Consider the following 6,154-nt stretch of genomic DNA (forward strand, 5'->3'; position numbering starts at 1 on the left):
GGAACAGTGTTGGGTCGCCCCGGTCTGTGTCGTTCAAAGCCAAACGGGAGGAATAACCGGCCTCTGAAATATATAAGTCAGAGTGGGAAAATAGCATGTAATTAACATCTGCTCTGTCAAACGTAGACGTAACTCCAAAACTAAGCTCTGTAACAGTGGTATTCAAATTCGGACCTCAAAGACAGTTCCACTCCATTTGTTCATTGCAACCCTCAACCCTCTAATCAGGATCTGATTTAGACCTGGGACACCAGGTGTGTGCAATTAATGATTAGGTGGACCAGAAAATCAGCAGGCTCCGGATCTTGAAGGGAAGCAGTTTAATTCCCCTGGCAACTATTACCTGACAACTCTGCCATGTTACAAGTGTGAAGCATCCAAGGGCACGCTGTTTCACAGCTTCACCTTAAGCCCTAAAACAGCCTCTTGTCTGGAGGTTTTGGGACCCTCCCCAGGGTGTTCAGAGACCCAGCTGATGACCTGGTGAGTGAGTCTCTGTGACTTTTGGAAGACTAACCGTGCTCCAAAAATGTTGTGGATTTTGGTGTTTAGGGAAATGAACAGAGGTTCCCTCTACTACATTCCCTAGAAATAATTCTATACTGTATATTCTGAGTGACAAATCACCTTAATTTGAAGACATCTGGCAACCCTCTTATTTGGACAATTTGACACCATAATTACATTCTAAATTACACCCGGTATACAATTTTCATTCTTGTTGGTAATGGGGTCAGTCCGTCTTTTGGGAAGTGGAATGGGTCTCTGTCTTGTTTTCCTACAGTGTATGTATATAACATGTTAACAGAAAGGGGGCTTTTTTTTCTCTTTTTTTCTTTTATTTATATATATATATGAAAATCAAGCACCCACTTTTATTTTTTGTTTTGTGGCATCTCATTTTGACTTTGTCTGATGAGTCTGATTTTGTGGCTATACATTGTGTGTGGCTACAGAACTGGGGAGTATTTTTCAAACAAAATATTTTAGTTGTGATATGTTTCATTTCATACAGAGATTTGGACTAAGGTGAGGTCCATCCCTATTTGACAAACATTGTTTGTGAATGGGAATACTCTCCTGTCTACAGCCACAATAAAAAGCATTTTATAGTTATTTCCGAAGCATTCTCTGAGCATTCTCTCTGCCAAGTGAAAAACGAATGTAATTCTATTGGTATTAAAAATCCTTGCCCTAATCCTGAAACATAACTCCTAACCTAACCCTAAATGTTAAACATTCACTAGGTTTCATTACATTAAACAATGTAAAGTATAGTGCATTTAACACAGCACCATCACTGTTAAACTCATGACACACCTGTGGCAGATAAGGGCTAGGAATAAACAAACATTTGTTGACACACAAAATTTAATTATTAAACATCAGATCAATTTGTCACTGAACATTAAGAGCATGCCCAGGGAGGAGGGTCAAAATGGCATACAGGAACTTTAAAGATAAAACCGATCTAAGATCAGAAGTTAAGACAATCCCAAAGATGCCACTCCGGTCTTTCCTGGGTATGACAACCTTCTCATGTTCATAGAAAACACCAGAACGACAGCTAACAGACAGTGTTAAAACAGAAGGCCGCACCCTTAATTATAATAGTTTACACATCTATAAACCTGGCAAAGAGAGAGGGGCTTTACTTACAAATCCAACAGTGCCATATATCATTTTCTCATGTTGGTTGCTTGGAACCCTAAACATAAGACCATGTCATCCATTGTTGTGCAGAACTTTTAAGTAGAGGGGAGATGTGGAAAGAATATAACCCCAAACATTTATTGTTGGCATTTTATCTTCAGTGCTTCTTAACAAGCAGGGAGATGTTTGGCTTTCAGGAATCGATGATTCTTGAAGCTCAAAATGAACATGAACAAAGGTTATTGCATAACAACGCTGTTGCTCAATTGTGTACTTTTGAGGTCATTATGTAAATCAATACAGGATCTTTCAAATAGACACGCAGTGATATTTTTCATTAGCTACTGTATTGTTCTGGATGGTGTCATACTTAGAGAATGATATGCAGACAGCTTATCAGATAGTGATGGTGGGGTGAGGGTGTTGGCATCATCAAAATGTTTTGGGTCAAGAACCTTTCAGCAAAATGGCACACATCCAACATAGTGGGAGGCTTTCTTGGGTCTGATACATGTTTAAGGATGTGACCGCTACAAAATGTTAATGCTTGAACCCTGAAGAATGTGCAACGAAACAAAACCGAAACAACCCAGCACACATCCTCTGTGAGCAGCTCGTAGACCATGGGGAGCTAAGTGATTGCTTGTTCCAACTAATCACCACAAAGTTCTCTTCTCTACAACCCCTGCAGTGAAAACAGGAATATGATTCTGGCAGTTTCTCTAGCAATGACTCATTCAAATCCAGAAGTATTACTTTAAAATTGCAATGGGTTTCCAAATACTGGAACCAGATAGTGAAACTTACAGAGAGGCTCGCCAAGTGAAGTCTCACTACTTCCGTTTAAATTGTGAAACATATGCACACACCATCAAAGCCTCTTTTGATATAAAATCTGTGCTAAATTGTAATAAGTTGGGCCCATGAATAGCCAAAAGGTCAGCCTTCGCTAGACCCCTACACACAAGTATAGCCAGACAGAACAAGGGTTATTCTGTTAGATGTTAAGTAGTGAACTGACATGTTTTGGAGGAACGGTCATTCCCACCTCGGGGGCCTGCCAGTCAGAAACGTTGACCCACTAACCTCCCTTTTTTTTTTTTACATCAGTTGGCTCAGACTCTCAAGGAAGACCTTTTTCTAATCTGCCTATTGAAAGCCAAACATGATGTCTCCGTCACAGAAACCGCCCTCTGCCCAGAACCTTGACTGTCCTGTTTTAAAGCTTGATGTTTCTATCACCGAGACCATCTCTTCTCACCCTGACTCACCAGAGCATCAGTGTGGAATTACAAGGCAGCCACCAATCAATCACACCGTGTCAAAAGCTGAATGCATTTTCTTCTAAGACAAACAGTCTCAGGGATTCCTGGCTTAAGTCCCCCCAGGTAAGGGAATTCACCCTGAACAATCTTTGAGGAACCCAAACTAAGATTAACCAGTTTTAGTTGGATATGACAACTGTGTTCCTCTACTAGCAGTTATCCCTCATAAGCTTCTGGAGATGAGGTGGATAATCGGCACGTACAGACCACCAAAAACAACTTAAGGCCACCGACATTTAGAAGAAATGGATCATGCATGAGGTGTAAATATTGCGTAAATATTTATTCATCCAATCTGTAAGCAGATCTTTCTTGGTAATGGGATAAACATGATTGTGAGTCGTGTAGTTTTACAATGTAACTTAGTTTGCCAACTTGACAACTATTGTTGCATCTAGTCAACCTGGCACTCTGCCCCCCAACCTGGCAATTTGACCTTGGTTATCTAACTTTTTCACAGACTGCCGTTTTGATGGTCATGATGCAACGGTATGCCAGATTAAAACATTCTACACCGTGCATGTGGGCATGGACTTTCTTTATAGAATTTCTAAAGTTGTGTGTTGATGACAGCAAGGTTTCTGTAAGACTGGATTCTAAAAGTGGGAAACCTTTATTTTCCATTTCTGCTAGAAAAAAAGCTGCAAAAGATGACTGAGAATTGATTTAGGGTAAAATTCCCATTTGATTATGATTGATTTCTAAAGCTGTGCTTCTTAATGTTTCTGTAAAATCAGATTCTAAAATGGTGGAAAACAAAAATGTTACTTTGCTCCTTGGTCTAGGAAAAAGCTGTATAAGCTGTTTTAACTGTAGGGGAGTATATATGGCTTTCTGAGTATCTGTTCTGTTACACATTCTGTAAACACAAACCCTAATAAAGTTGTTGAACCATTCAATTCTTGTATTTGTGGCCAGCACTTGAACTGAAAAAAGACACGAACACCCCACCTCAGTTATATTTTTAACCGACCATTTCAAATGATTTTAATATTTCCTTAAAAAAACATGTTTTGTATGCTCATTAGCTAATCTGGCCAAACAGCATCATCCTGTATGAATATTTCTTATGACTGTTCAGACCACAGAAGGTCAACTCGGGCTGTTTTAACTGTATAAAACATAAAAAATATCCTAATTTTACACATTTGTTTTGGATAATGTTGAAGTCACTATAACATAAAATGTTATAACCTTCAGGAAACATCCCTCTGCTTTTGGGCCCTGACCTTACATAACGATACCTGTAGTATTGTGAGAATAATTGATAGTTGACACGACAGGGGAGGGGAAAGAGTAATTCTCCCAAGGACATGGTTACTTCACCCAACACAGGGGAGGAGCAAAGATAAAAGCTTGCTCAGTAGCCTTCTAAACCATTTCTCTTGGTGCTCTGTGGGCTTTCTCTTAATGCTCTCATGCAATTGAAAATGACCTGTGACCAAAGGTTTTCTGTCGATGGGGTTTTGTCACAGCTCTTTGACAGTGAAAGTGACTAGAATGTGTCTGAGACAGCATGATGTTGAGGGGAGCCCTGTGCCCTCGTTTATCAATGTTGCGTAGAAAAGCTTCTAAATGTACTTGTACAAAGAAAATTTAGAATATTTGCAAGTACAACAAAGTTTCTATCAGTTGCTCGTACACTTGATTTACACACACTGGTAATTACTTTGCATGGATAAATCAGACACATTCTAAAACACTGTGCTAGTGCACGTGAAGTCTCATTAACAAAGAACCACCCTAAATGACCATTTATGGTCACAAACCTTTTTAAAGCTGCAAGAAATGTCAAAGTATTCAAAGAATACTTTGAATAAATAAATGGAATAATGAAATCTGCTAGTAAGACAGGTGTTGCTCTCAACTAAAAAAGCTTGTGTCAGATCCTCCTGCTAGATTTGCCATTTTGGACAAGTCACAATGCCTCAGTGTTCCCATTTATATTATTTAACTGGTTTAACTAAACTGCCTCCAACCTTACATTCCATACTCTTTCTAATGTAATTATTCAATAAGGCCGAAAATGATAAATCCCACACTTTGCTTAGAAATGATCTTATGCGTTGTTTATGAACACTGCTGTTTGTACGTAGCGGTGATGAACAAGGGCCCTGATCATGAGGCTTCCTCCTCTCCAATGAGAATGAGTGTTGACTCTCCATATTTGGAAGGTGATGTGACTGCTGGTAGTTATCATAACTCTCCAGCCTTGTACAGTATCGAAATATGGGCAGCATGTGATGCATATTCCAAACACCTGAAATAAATCAGGGCATGAGGGAGGTACTAGACCCGGTTGAAGGACTGAATGGTCATAACGTGATAATTGTTTCACATTGTACGCCCTGGATGAGGAACTACTGAAAAGGAAGTTCACCATGTTGGGGACAGTGAAAAAAAACACTGTGATGAAGAACAGGAAAGTAACGTTTGCCTTCACTGTCGTCTCCTATTGCCCGAAAGAAAGGGAACATGCCCTGCTGATGAGCACCATGCACAAAGATGCTGTCCTGAGCAGCAGAGGAGACCACATGTGGTCTTGGACTACAACGGGACAAAGTGAGGTGGTGCTAACCTGGATAAGGTCACAGCCACACCTTCACTGACACGTGACTGCCCATTGGCCTCATGTCATTATTTAAAACCGTGTTCTTCTTTACTAATGTTATAAATAACAAAGCTCTGTAACAATAATGAATACCGAGCCAATTAAAACACCAAAAATATCTTTCCAAATTTTAGGTAAATCAGTGAGATTTTATGGTGAATTACAAATTTTTCCATTGTCGTGAAATGGGTATTCTGGATGGGGTGGGGGGGGGGGGGTTCAATTTTATTTAAAGGGCTAATTATGAGGTCAACCGAGAAACCTGACCCCAAGGACAATAGATGTTAATACATTTGAGGATAACAGGAGGGTTAAATGTTGCTAGGGCAGTAAGCAGAGCGGCCTTGTCTGGATCAAGAAAAGTTTTTCCATATCTTTAGCCTTAGTAATCTTTGGTCCATTCCCTCCCATATTCAATAATAGAAAACATTGGAATGCAGCCTGTTATTTTCTATGATATGCAAATAACCTTCGTTTTTTGGGGATAGGCACACATCATTCCCTACACAGAGTTGGCAGATTTAACATACTTCATCAAAAACATTTGGAAATTAAAACTCGATCT

At 39.6% G+C, this 6,154-nt stretch overlaps 1 long non-coding RNA gene across 3 annotated transcripts; it reads left to right on the top strand.

Annotated features, from left to right (window-relative positions):
* Positions 1-261: 261 nt before the first annotated feature.
* On the top strand, positions 262-3,874 carry LOC105020208. 3 transcript variants are annotated; one of them, XR_828700.4, is made up of 3 exons: positions 276-483; positions 2,764-3,041; positions 3,132-3,874. It is a non-coding gene; the product is annotated as an uncharacterized LOC105020208 (long non-coding RNA). The 3 variants fall into 3 exon arrangements; XR_002195973.3 differs by having other exon boundaries at positions 277-483; positions 3,135-3,874; XR_004575245.1 differs by having other exon boundaries at positions 262-483; positions 2,764-3,874.
* Positions 3,875-6,154: the final 2,280 nt, after the last annotated feature.

The sequence above is a fragment of the Esox lucius genome, chromosome 23 (genome assembly GCF_011004845.1).
Source record: "Esox lucius isolate fEsoLuc1 chromosome 23, fEsoLuc1.pri, whole genome shotgun sequence".
In the NCBI taxonomy this organism is placed as follows: Eukaryota; Metazoa; Chordata; class Actinopteri; order Esociformes; family Esocidae; genus Esox; species Esox lucius.